The sequence below is a fragment of the Bufo bufo genome, chromosome 8 (assembly GCF_905171765.1).
Source record: "Bufo bufo chromosome 8, aBufBuf1.1, whole genome shotgun sequence".
Taxonomy (NCBI): Eukaryota; Metazoa; Chordata; class Amphibia; order Anura; family Bufonidae; genus Bufo; species Bufo bufo.
In genome coordinates this window covers 174686536-174699871 of record NC_053396.1, presented here as the reverse complement: position 1 = coordinate 174699871, position 13336 = coordinate 174686536, and positions in this window count along the sequence as shown.

The window sequence follows — 13336 nt, the reverse complement described above, 5'->3', positions numbered from 1 at the left end:
GATGACTCTCAATCATATCATCCTCTTCCTCCTCTTCTGCCTACCCACGCAGAACAGATGGAATTAAACTTCCATGGGTACTACCCTCTGTAGTGGAGGCAACCGTCTACTGCTCCTCCTCCTCGTCATCGTCCAATTCGCGCTGAGAAGACGAACTGAGAGTGGTCTGGCTATCACCCTGTGTAATGTCTTCCCCCATTTCCACCTCTTCCACATGCAAAGCGTCATCCGTAATTGTGAGCAGCGAGCGTTTGAGTAGACACAGAAGTGGGATGGTTATGCTGATAATAGTGTTATCGCCGCTCACCATCTGTGTTGATTCCTCAAAGTTTCTTTAAACCTCACAGAGGTATTCCACTACTGCCCTCTGCTGCTCACAAAGCCTGGGCAACATGTGGAACGTGGAGTTCCAGCGCTTGCTCATGTCGCACAATAGCCGGTGAGCTGGCAATTTCCAGCGCTGCTGCAGCGTTGACAGACCGGCTGAAGCTGTTGATGACTTGCGGAATGTGCACACACGCAGCACACCTTCACCAGTAACTTAGGCAAATTGGGGTAGGTTTTGAGAAACCGCTGAATCACTAAGTTTAAAATATGGGCTAGGCATGGGATGTGTGTGAGCTCGCCGAGCTCCAAAGCCGCCACCAAGTTAAGGACATTATCAGGCACAACCATGGCTGGTTCTAGGTTGAGTGGTGAGAGCCACAGCTCAGTCTGGTCTCTTATCCCCTACCAGAGCTCTGCGTCAGTGTGCTGTTTGTCACCTAAGCAGATCAGCTTCAGCACAGCCTGTTGCCGTTTCCCCACTGCAGTGCTACACTGCTTCCAGCTACCGACTGATGGCTGACTGGTGCTCCAAGAGGATAATTCTGAGGTGGAAGTGGAGGAGGAGGCGGAGGAGGAGAAGTGGGGGTTGGAGCCACTAACGTAGGGGCTGGCGGAAACCCTGATCGACGTAGGGGGGGCAATCCTTGGTGTTGGTAGCACCTGTGCCATCCCAGGGTATGACCCGCTCCCGGCCTCCACAAAGTTCACCCAGTGTACCATCAGGAAAATGTAGCATCCCTGGCCGAAAGCACTTGTCCATGTGTCCGTGTTTAAGTGGACCTTCCCAGTAACTGCATTGGTCAGGGCATGTGTGATGTTACGGTACACATGTTGGTGTAAGGCATGGCACACCTTGAAAAATAGTGGCGGCTGGGGACTGCGTAACGCGGGACGGCCGCCGACATCAGGCTGTGGAAGGCCTCAGTGTCCACAAGCCTAAATGGCAAAATTTCCAGGGCCAGTAATTTGGAAAGCTGCACATTTAGTTTTATGGCCTGTGGGTGGGTGGCTGGGTATTTGCGCTTGCATTCAAAGGCCTGCGGTAAGGACGCTGTGCTGGGACACGGAAGTGGATGTGGTCGCTGATGGTGCTTGTGAAGGTGCAGGTGCAGGGCGGGAGGCATTCGGGCCTGCGCCTTCGACAGAGGATTGGCCAGCACGTAACAAAGGGGAAGAGGAGGCATTTGTGTGACCTGCAGACTCAGATTGTTGACCCAGGCGTTCTTCCCACTTATTACGGTGCTTGGATGCCATGTGGCGGAACATTCTGCTGGTGGTGTTCACGCACCAGGTCATTTTGTTATGGCACAGGTTACAAACTACTATTCTTTTGTCGTCCACACTTTCCTCAAAAAAGCGCTATACTGCGGAACACTTACCCCTTGGCAAGAAAGATTTCCTCAAGGGGGTGCTCCGTGGAACAGTTGTGGGCCTGTTTGGTGTGGACTGCCTTCTCCCTTTTGCCACCCCACTGCCTCTTCCAGCCTGTTGCGGTGTTGCAGAACCTTTCCCCTCTGTACTGCTGTCCTCGCTCGGCTTTCCACCTTCCCAGGTTGGGTCAGTGACTTCATGGTCCACCACATCCTTTTCCACTTCCTCACTCTGCTCATCCTCCTGACTTGCTGACCTAACAGCAGCCTCAGTTATTGACAACTGTGTCTCATCTTCTTCATCAACCTCTTGAGACAGAAATTGCCGTTGACTTATTGGCAACTGTGTCTTATCATCATCCACCTTATTAAACAGTAATTGCCGTTCCCCACCATCATCTTCCTGTGACTGTGGATGCTCAAGAGTTTGGGAATCAGGGCACAAGATCTGTGCCTCTTCAAGCGTGCTTGGCGAGGGGGCCAAATCAAGGAATGGCACTGAAAAGACCTTCTCAGAATATCTAAGTGTGGGATCAGTTGTTTGCCCAGACTCTCCATGGTGGGAGGAAGGAGGATCAGGGTGAGAATTGTGTTGACCAGACTCTTGGCTACTGAGACTGGACTTGGTGAAAGATAGGGTGGTGCTTAACCGACTGGAAGCATTATCTGCTGCAATCCAACCGACCACCTGGTCGCACTGGTCTGACTTCAAGCGTGGTGTCCTGCGCCGCCCTGCAAACTGGGACATGAAGCTAGGTATTGTGGATGATTGTTTTTCTTGTGCTCTGGCAGCAGTCACAGTTTCAACGCGCCCATGGCCACGGCATTTGCATTTGCCATCAGCATCACGGCCACTTCCCCGTCCCTTACTGCTCGCCTTCCTCATATTAAATGTTTTATATGCTTGAAAGTATTTCACACGTACAGTAGCATAGGATTGGGAAGCGTATGCGCAAACAAATTTAAAAAGGTATTTGGGTTGTGGAAACGTCACACAAGAGATATCCCACAGATAATGTCAATGCTGTCACCAGCGGCTAATAAAAAATTACAGGGAATGTCACAGGTATTTGGGATGAGGAAACGTTATACAGGAGAGGTACCACTGGTAATGTCAGTGTCCGCAGCGTCTACGGAAATAGTACACTAGATGTCACAGATACTTTTTGAATGCGCACACGTTACACTGGAGATGTGGCACTGGTAATGTCACTGTCAGAAGCGGACAACGTCTATTTAAAAAGTACACTGTATGTCACAGATACATTTTTTAAGCGCGCACGTTACACTGCAGATGTGGCACTGGAAATGTCCCTGTCAGAAGCGGACACTGTTTATTGAAAAAGTACACTGTATGTCACAGATACCCGTATTTTTCGCCCTATAATACGCACCGGCCCATAAGACGCACCTAGGTTTTTGAGGAGGAAAATAAGAAAAAAAAAGAATTTTGAACCAAAAGGTGTGGTTTTGGTGGGTTTCGAACTAATGGTGGTTTGTGGATGAGACTATTATGGGGGATCTGTGGATGACACTGCTATGGGGGATCTGTGGATGGCACTGTTATGAGAGAATCTGTGGATGGCATGACACTGCTATGGGGGATCTGTGGATGACACATAAATAGCATCCACAGATCCCCCCTAACAATGTCCCTGTGTAGTGTGAATGACCCCCAATACAGGGGGTGGGGGCCAGCATCTAGTTTTGTAATGGCAGCGGGGCCCGATGCAGTCACTGTATTCTATTGCAACGGGCCCCGCTCACTGTAGTAATGTTATCGAAGTGTAGGCATTGTTTAACAATAGAATTAATCTTCATTCCAGCAGCCTGTACTACTGTACTTACTAACTTCCATAGCAGGCAGGAGGCAGGTGGCCGGGCGGGAGGGCGGGCGGGCGTCTGTAGCGTAACTCACTATGTCACGCGCCCGCGTCGCCTGCTTCATTCATAAAGTGGGAGGAGCAGGCGCGTGACGTAGTGAGTTTCGCTACAGCCGCCCACCCTCCCGCCCGGCCTCCTGCCTCCTGCCTGCTACGGAAGTTAGTAAGTACAGTAGTACAGGCTGCTGGAATTAAGATTAATTCTATTGTTATACAATGCCTACACTTCGATAAGATTACTACAGTGAGCGAGCCCCGGTGCAATACACTGTGCAGCATGCGGTCGGCGGTGTATCAGTGTAAACTGCAGCATTCACCCCATAAGACGCACTGCCATTTCCCCCCCACTTTTGGGGGGGAAAAAGTGTGACTTATAGGGTGAAAAATACAGTAAATTTTTTAAGCGCACACGTTACACTGCAGATGTGGCACTGGTAATGTCACAGTCAGAAGCGGACACCGTCTATTGAAAAAGTACATTGTATGTCACAGATACATTTTTTAAGCGCACATGTTACACTGCAGATGTGGCACTGGTAATGTCACTGTCAGAAGCAGACACAATCTATTGAAATAGTACATTGTATGTCACAGATACATTTTTTAAGCGCACACTTTACACTGCAGATGTGGCACTGGTAATGTCACTGTCAGAAGCGGTCACCATCTATTGAAAAAGTACACTGGATGTCACAGATAATTTTTTTAAGCGCACAAGTTGCACTGCAGATGTGGCACTGGTAATGTCAATATCTGCAGCAGACACTGTCTACGGAAAAAGTACACTGGATGTCACAGATATTTTTGGGATGCGCACACTTTACACAGGAGATGTGGCACAGCTAATGTCACTGTCCACAGCGGACACCGTCTACAGAAAAAGCACACTGGATGTCACAGATATTTTTTGGATGCGCACACTTTACACTGGAGATGTGGCGCAGCTAATGTTACTGTCCGCAGCGGACACCATCTACGGAAAAAGTACACTGGATGTCACAGATATTTTTTGGTTGCGCACACTTTACACAGGAGATGTGGTGCAGCTAATGTCGCTGTCTGCATCGGCCTAACTATTGCACGCTATTTAGCGCAGGATGCGCTAAAAATAGATATTGCTGCCACACACAATAGTCCTCAAAAGGACTTCTGGGTCTGTAAAGTTTTAGCTATTTAGCTCAGTTTGCGCTAAAAATAGATATTGCTGCTTCCACACACAATAGTCCTTAAGAGGACTTTTGGGTCTCTGAAAAGTTTTTCTAATAAAAATATTCCTATATCACTCCCTGCACTGTCTGTCCCTTTCTCAGCACAGCTCTCCCTAAGACTGAGCCGAACACGTCATCGGGTGCTATGCGTGGGGTGCACCCGATGATGCGTTCCGGCCAGCCAATCACTGTAATGCCAGTAACCAACATGGCTACGGCGAGGGCAGTACTTACCTGCATGTTTATTGGCTGCATAGGGAGAATACCACCATGTGCCGAGCATCGAGATGCTCGAGCCGAACTGGTGTTCGGCCGAGCATGTTATATCAACACTAGTGCCTGGAAGCCAAGAGCCACACCGGTCATGCACTGCTTTCAGCTCTGGGGTCACAGGCTGATCAGTGGCTTACCCTGCTCAATTTGACATTTGGTAAAGTGGTGAGCGACAACGATGCCAATCTGCTGAGCGCGCTGAAGCAGGGCAGAATTACACATGTGTCGTGCACGGCACACGTCCTGAACTTAGCCGTGCATCGTTTCGTTGCCAAATACCCCGGGGTCCAGGACGTCTTGCGGAAGGCCAGGAAAATCTTTGGCCATATGCTTGATAGGCTTCTCCAGCAGCAACACGCCGTTAACGACTACCTGTGCGAATTCTGCCGCAGGACAGGTTCTAGGGAGCTTGTTTTCTTTTCCCCGTGCCAGTGGCTGCTCATGCGCGATGCATGCAGACTTCTGCAGCCATTTGATGAGATCACCAAACTGGTCAGTCGCAGCCAGGGTGCCATCAGTGACATCATACCTTACACCTTCTTTCTGGAGCGTGCATTGCATCGTGTCATTGATCAAGCCGTCGAGGAGCAGGAGCTGGAAGATGAGGAAGTCGCAATGCTGAATGAATTCCCACAAGGGGATACTCCATATGAGACAAGTCAGCAGAAGTCTAATGAGGAATCAGAGGAGGATGGTGGCTAGGGGGAGGAGGAGGAGCAAGAAGAGCAGGCTTTGAGGGGGACTTTAAACTTTTTGGGGATCCCTGGTGCAAGAAGAGGGCGGTTTGAAGATGTTTTGGTCACTTTGGATTTGAGATCATTCTTGCAGCCAACCTATCGACAGCTGCCCTCCGGATCCAGCTTCAGCGAACGCCTAGACCGACAGGTGTCCGACTACATCGGGTTAATGGTCGATGTGGACGCTCTGAGAAGCGAGGAACCTCTGGACTACTGGGTGTGCAGGCTTGACCTGTGGCCAGAGCTGACACAATTTGCCATGGAACTCTTGGCTTGCCCCTCGTCGAGTGTCCTGTCCAAAAGGACGTTCAGCGCAGCAGGGTGGATCATGACCGATAAGCGCACTCGCCTAGGTCACGACAGTGTGGACTACCTCACATTTCTAAAAATGAATAAGGCATGGATCTCGATGGAATTCAACACCTGTGATGACCACATGTAATTGAATTTCCTTATACCAGCCCACACATATCCGCCACCACCCAGAACAAAGAATGGTCCTTGTCTTATGTATATACAGCGGCATAAAAGGCCTTTTCTGTCAGGTGAATGCCTAATTTTTTGGGACTGTACTGGCCGACAGTAAAATTGTTATCCAGTGACTGCCTAATGTACCTCCAGACACATAATCACTTGTTCTTTTCTGTCAGTTGAATGCCTAATTTTTGGGCATTGGGCATTGCCAATGATCCCCCTCTGGTATGTCACTGTCCATGTTGTGGGACTATTTGCACACTTCTAGTAAGTATTTGGTGGTTGCAAATATGACCTGAAGGTTCCTATTACCCAGGCTGTAACCTCCCCGACTGAACCCTGTTCAACATAAAAGCTGTGGAATGATTCCTCCTTATCCTTTCCCTGCACCTTGAATAATCTTTCCCTGCACTTGTAAATCGTTTTTTTTAGCACAATGATGTTTTTTCTATCACTGTCCCTAGCGCCTGCGGACGTCTCTCCCTGCACTAAGTACGCTGGTAAATGTCAGAATCTAAGATGGCTGCCGCTATTTATAGGGATGTGACATCAAAAGGCTGGCTGGCTGCTGATTGGCTGCATGCATGGCATTATGGGTGATCCAGCCTTCCCAGAGTTCCTTTCTCTATGTCCTCACACGTGCAGTAGCCATTTTAGGAATAAATGCGATTCGTTACCACAAAGCTTGATAAAATTCACATTCAAATTTTTCCTGAAATTCGAAATGAATTCCACTTAATCAGCTTCGATTCGCTCAACTCTCGTGACAACTGATGAAACAGGATCCGTTTTTTTTTTTTTTTTATAGGATCCTGTTTTTGATGGATCAGAAGAACAGAAAGCTAAACGGTGAAGTGAACTCAGCCTAAGATGTAGGCTACATTCTATAAATCAGTCAATCGGCGCGAATAGTTAAATCCATCTTTTCATTCATTCACATTCATACATTTCAATAAGTGATTCTGTTTTCTCATGCCTACAGGTATTGAACTTCCATGCACTATGGATATAATATGGAAGTTTTCACACATGACATAGCAGCCTCATTCGTCCTTTGTATGCTCCTGTTTTATTGATATCACCACAATTTTAGAAATCAATACTGGTATTTCTTAATTAAAAGTTTCCTTGCATTATTAAGCAAGGCAGCATTTTTAATAAGGATTTTACAAACCGGATTGAATTATTCATTGCCTTGTGCTCTGACTCTGCTTGTTACCCGAACGTCGGGATTTGTAAATAACTCGCAACCATTTGTTATAACTCAAAATGTACTGAATAGAAAACTTGTGTTACCCTTGACTTTGTCCCCTTCTTCCTTACGTTTTACATTGTGTTACTCAAGTGGGTCCATCTAATATCAAAGTTATCTGATTTTCCAAGCTTCAGAAATTCTGAAGGAATAAGCAGATTAATATATAATGTGGTTTGAAAAGATTCAATGAACCTGTATGTTATTTACGGAACTTCCTGCTCATTCTAAGCTTAGGAGTGATGAGGGTGGTCCTACTTAGAGACTGACAGCTATCGGTGTATTATTGTCTATACAGAGTGTATGGAATTCTTGTATCTCTAGTAAAATAGAACCAGTCAGTTGGACCTATTCCCTTTCCTCTACGCACACACAAACATTTTTTGGGCTAAAATTGAAAACCCTGTAGATAAGTCGTACCTATGGCCATATGTGAAAAGCACTAATACTGAGGACCAATTGATTACATAACTGATGTACAAAATTGTACAACTACTACTTTCTGACTGATACAAAATCTTCAGACCCTATAATTTTTTGTGCTAAAATAAAATAATAAATTTCATGCTTTTCCCCATCATTCTGCACTCAATACCCCATAAGAAAACAGAATGTTCAAAATCTTTGCTTATTTATTGAAAAGGAAAAACGAAAATCTTGCATTGACATAAGTATTCAGACCCTTTACTCAGGACTTAGTCAAAGCACCTTTGGCAGCAATTACAACTTCCAGTCTTCTTAGGTATGATGCCACAATGTTTTCACGCCTGGATTTGGGCATTTTCTGCTATTCTTCTCTGCAGATCCTCTCAAGGCCTGTGAGGTTGGATGGAGAGAATCAGTCAACGGGCATTTACAGGTCTCTCCAGAGATGTTCACTTAGGATGAAGTCAGGGCTTTTTCTGGGCCACTCAAGGATGTTCACATACGTAGTTGTCCCTAAGCCACTCCTCTGGTGTCTTGGCTTGTTGGAAGGTAAACCTTCTGCCCGCTCTGAGGTCCAGAGCACTCTGGATCAGATTTGTGTTAAAAATATCTCTGTACTTTGCTTCATCCATCTTTGCCTTAAACCTGACCAGTCTCCCTGTCCCAGCTGCTGAAAAACACCCCACAGCTTGATGTTGTCACCGCCATGCTTCACTATAGGGATGGTATTGGGCAGGTGATGAGCAATGCCTGATTTTCTCCAAATATGATGCTTAGATTTGAGGCCAGAAAGTTTAATCTTGGTTTCTTCAGAACAGAGAATTTTGTTTCCCACAGTCTGAGAGTCCTTTAGGTGCTTTCATGTGTTTTTTTTAAATTATTATTATTATTATTTTTTTATTTTTTATATTGAGGATGGGCTTCTTTCTGGCCACTGTGCCATGAAACCCATATTAGTGGAGTGCTATATTGGGGGTTGACATTCTGGAAGTTTCTCCCATCTACATACTGGATCTTTGGAGCTCAACCAGAGTGATCATTGGGTTCTTGGTCATCTCTCTTACCATGGCACTTGTCCCCCAATTACTTAGTTTGGTGGGGCAGTCAGCTCTAGGAGGAGTTCTGGTTGTTCCAAACCTCTTCCATTTAAGAATAATAGAGGTCACTGTGGTCTTAGGAACTTTCAGTAAAAATGTTTTTTTACCTTTATATTGGCCTCCCCACAATCCTGTGTCTGAGCTCTACAGGCAGTTCTTTCCTCCTCATGGCATGGATTTTGGTGTGATATGCATTGTCAGCTATGAGACCTTAGATAGACAGTGTTGTGTATTTTTAAATCATGTCTAATTAACTAAATTTACCACAGGTGACTCCAATCAAAGTGTAGAAACATCTCAAAGATGATCAAAAGATCTGGTAGCCCCCAAAGCTAAATTTGAAGAGTTATGCCAAAGGTTCAGTATACTTATGTCTATGCCATTTTTAGTTTTTTCCTTTTAAATAAATTAGCAAACATTTCTAAAATTCTATTTTCAATTTAACATTATGTGGCATGAGTGCAGATTGATGGGAGAAAACTAGATTTTTTATTTTTATTTCAGAGCAAAGCCGCATCATAAAATTTTTTAGAAAAAGTGAGTGCTCTTATATATTTGGCCATCAGTTGAACAAATCCTTGGTGACCAATATTATTCTATGTATAATCTGAACACCATTGGGACTATACTCTTTGTGAGTGAAGTCCATAACATATTGTATAATGACATAACTGATTTGCATAATCTCTTGATCATTGTTCAGTGATGATTTACGTATGTATATGTATGTACATTAACATTAAATAATACATATGGCAAAAGCAGCTACAGGATTATAACGGATAAAAACACTTTGAGAAAAATCTCTCATAAAGATTTCTATATGTACCTCAGAATAAGGCACCTTCTTCAAAATAAAGATCCTTTTAGGGATCTTTATGCAAGGAGGTCCTGGTCGGATATGTGGAACACTAAGGAACCCCCATCGGGTGTTTCGAAGGGCTTGAGACCTATACATACTATTCTTGATTCTAAACAACAGTTTGTCAAATTAACACCATTTATTTCATGGGAAAAGGAGATAGGTAAAGAGTTCCCAGACTCATGCTGGTCATTTTCACTCTCATTTATCTCTAAAACATTCACTTGTGTTTCTCACTATGAGGCCGCTGTTAAAACAATGCTTAGATGGTACCTCACGCCTGATAGATTGAGCCATATATACCTGGGCGCATCCAACCTGTGCTGTTGGGAGTGTGGAAGCAGGGGATCTCTCCTACATATCCTTTGGTCATGCCCCAAAATACAAAATATATGGGAAGATAGTTTTACCCTCCTATCCTCTATTACGCGGAGTCGGGTGTTCCTGACTCCAGACCTGGCCTTGCTGTTTCATAATATAGCAAACTTCCCGGCAAGGACATGAACCATTATAGCTCATATTGTACTGTCCACAAAACTGGTTATAACGAGATACTGGAAAACCACAACCACTCCTCTTCTTAAAGAAGTGGTAGATCTAATTAACTCTTCATGTGCATACGAAAAAATTATAGCTTACAAGAAATACATGTATGGTATCCCCGTTTCAAATATGTTTGGGAATCCTGGTTATCTTCTACTTATGCAGTCATATCTAGTCAGTAATGCTTCTGATGTCCTTCAATAATTCAAATAATGCTGAGTATACCCTTTGTTCTGTTGTGTGTTTTCTCCATTTATTCCTCGATGTATGTGACTGACATGTTACAGCTCCAATCGGGACTCGCCTATAAAGGAACATTCCTTCTGTTCATACCTACCTGTATGTATACATGCTTTATGTTTCTGAAATACACAGCATCAAGCGATGTTCTAATTGGATGTTATATGGAGAATATGTCTGTATTTGAACATTCAAAAAATCTAATAAAAACCTATTGTCGTAAAAACACTATGAGAAGATAAAATATAAAAAACAACTGGAATGAGAAAGTCCACTTCGAAGTAAAAAATGAACCCGCAGCCTTAATGATGTGTAGAGATTTCTTGAAATGCGCAGAGTACATCAGGGAATTCCAGCCTTCTGCTTGTCAATGCAGAAGTCGACATCATCCCAAATGAATGAAGAGATGATTTTCTATTGCAGGTTTTTTACGCAAGCCAACAATCACCTGAAGAAATGCATGGATCTAATGTAAAGATTTTGCACATAATCTTGTCAGCATATTTTTTCTTATGCAATGCTAAATATGAAGTCTCTAGAGATACATTTCATTTTACTCATCTGTATCTACAGTACAAAAGAATTCACTCAAAATATTATCCATCCTGATATTCATAATTTCATTGACAGGAATTTGATTGTGGCGTTATGTACGATGCCCTTTTGGATCTGTGTGGGTCAACTATGGTGCAGGTGCTCATAGAGGTCTGTGAACCAATAACCTCTGTATGCCTCCAATTTCATTCAGAGGTATGCAACTTTGGAAAAAAAAATTATATTTTCTTTGCATCGCCATATTCTGACTCCCATACCTTTTTTTTATAGTTATGTTTATGGAGCTAAGTGAGGGCTCAATTTTTACAGGGTGATCTGTAGATTTAATCGCTATTAACCTCGCTGAGGATATACATATTTATAATTGTGAATTCATGCAATGGGAGCATATGGATCACAGTAAGCATGAATAAAACATAACTTTTCAGGTTAATTAATAATCAATGATCCACCCACTTTAAACAAAACATAGATACATACAAACATATATAAGACCTGATAGTCTCAATGGTATCTGAGGGGGAGGGCAGAATTAGAGGAGCAGGGCAACGCGAGGGACCTCACTATACCTATGGGGACCCTCACTATTGCTTCAACCCCCAGGAACACCCTGATGGTGGGTGGCCTGTGGTCCTGTACCTGCCCTGACTTTCCCTCAAAAGACCCTAAAACCGCCAACGCGTTTCCCCTAGTATAGGTTCATCAGGGAAGAGATAATGGGTAAAGAAGCAGATCAACATATACAATACCGTATAAGTCTTAGATGAAAGCTCGATATGTCACCCAATAACGGGTACAGATATTGCAATTAATCAAAAGCCTCTAAAGTTGATAATCTTGCTTATGACACCAGCTCATGTAACATAGTAACATAGTAACATAGTAGCATAGTAACATAGTACATAAGGCCGAAAAAAGACATTTGTCCATCCAGTTCGGCCTGTTATCCTGCAAGTTGATCCAGAGGAAGGCAAAAAAAACCTGTGAGGTAGAAGCCAATTTTCCTCACTTTAGGGGAATAAAAAATTCCTTCCCGACTCCAATCAGGCAATCAGAATAACTCCCTGGATCAACGACCCCTCTCTAGTAGCTAAAGCCTGTAATATTATTACACCCCAGAAATACATCCAGGCCCCTCTTGATTTCCTTTATTGTACTCACCATCACCACCTCCTCAGGCAGAGAGTTCCATAGTCTCACTGCTCTTACCGTAAAGAATCCTTTTCTATGTTTGTGTACAAACCTTCTTTCCTCCAGACACAGAGGATGTCCCCTTGTCACAGTCCTGGGGATAAATAGATGATGGGATAGATCTCTGTACTGACCCCTGATATATTTATACATAGTAATTAGATCTCCCCTCAGTCGTCTTTTTTCTAACGTGAATAACCCTAATTTTGATAATCTTTCAGGGTACTGTAGTTGCCCCATTCCAGTTATTACTTTAGTTGCCCTCCTCTGGACCCTCTCCAGCTCTGCTATGTCTGCCTTGTTCACAGGAGCCCAGAACTGTACACAGTACTCCATGTGTGGTCTGACTAATGATTTGTAAAGTGGTAGGACTATGTTCTCATCACGGGCATCTATGCCCCTTTTGATGCAACCCATTATCTTATTGGCCTTGGCAGCAGCTGCCTGACACAGTTTTTTGCAGCTTAGCTTGCTGTTTATTAAAATTCCTAGGTCCTTTTCCATGTCAGTGTTACCCAGTGTTTTACCATTTAGTTATGATAAACATACAATTTATATGATATGTACAGGAGTCACACCAATGTAAGACACGCTTATTGGTCACCTTACTGATCATTATTAATATAATCAATCAAGATCTGTAGATTTAATTGATACCATTTTGGGGGGAGGTGAAGTGATTCAAAAAAGGGGAGAATAGGCTATTTTGAATTTTTACCATTATGGCATTCACCAGTATGGGATAAATACATTTATACTTTAATATTTTGGCCTTTTTGGAACACACCCATGCATATGATCTTTATTTTTATTTTTGTTTATTTTTTTATTATATGGTAAGGGGGTCATTTGAATGTTTATATTTTTTATTTATTTATTTTTTTACAACTTTTTTTTA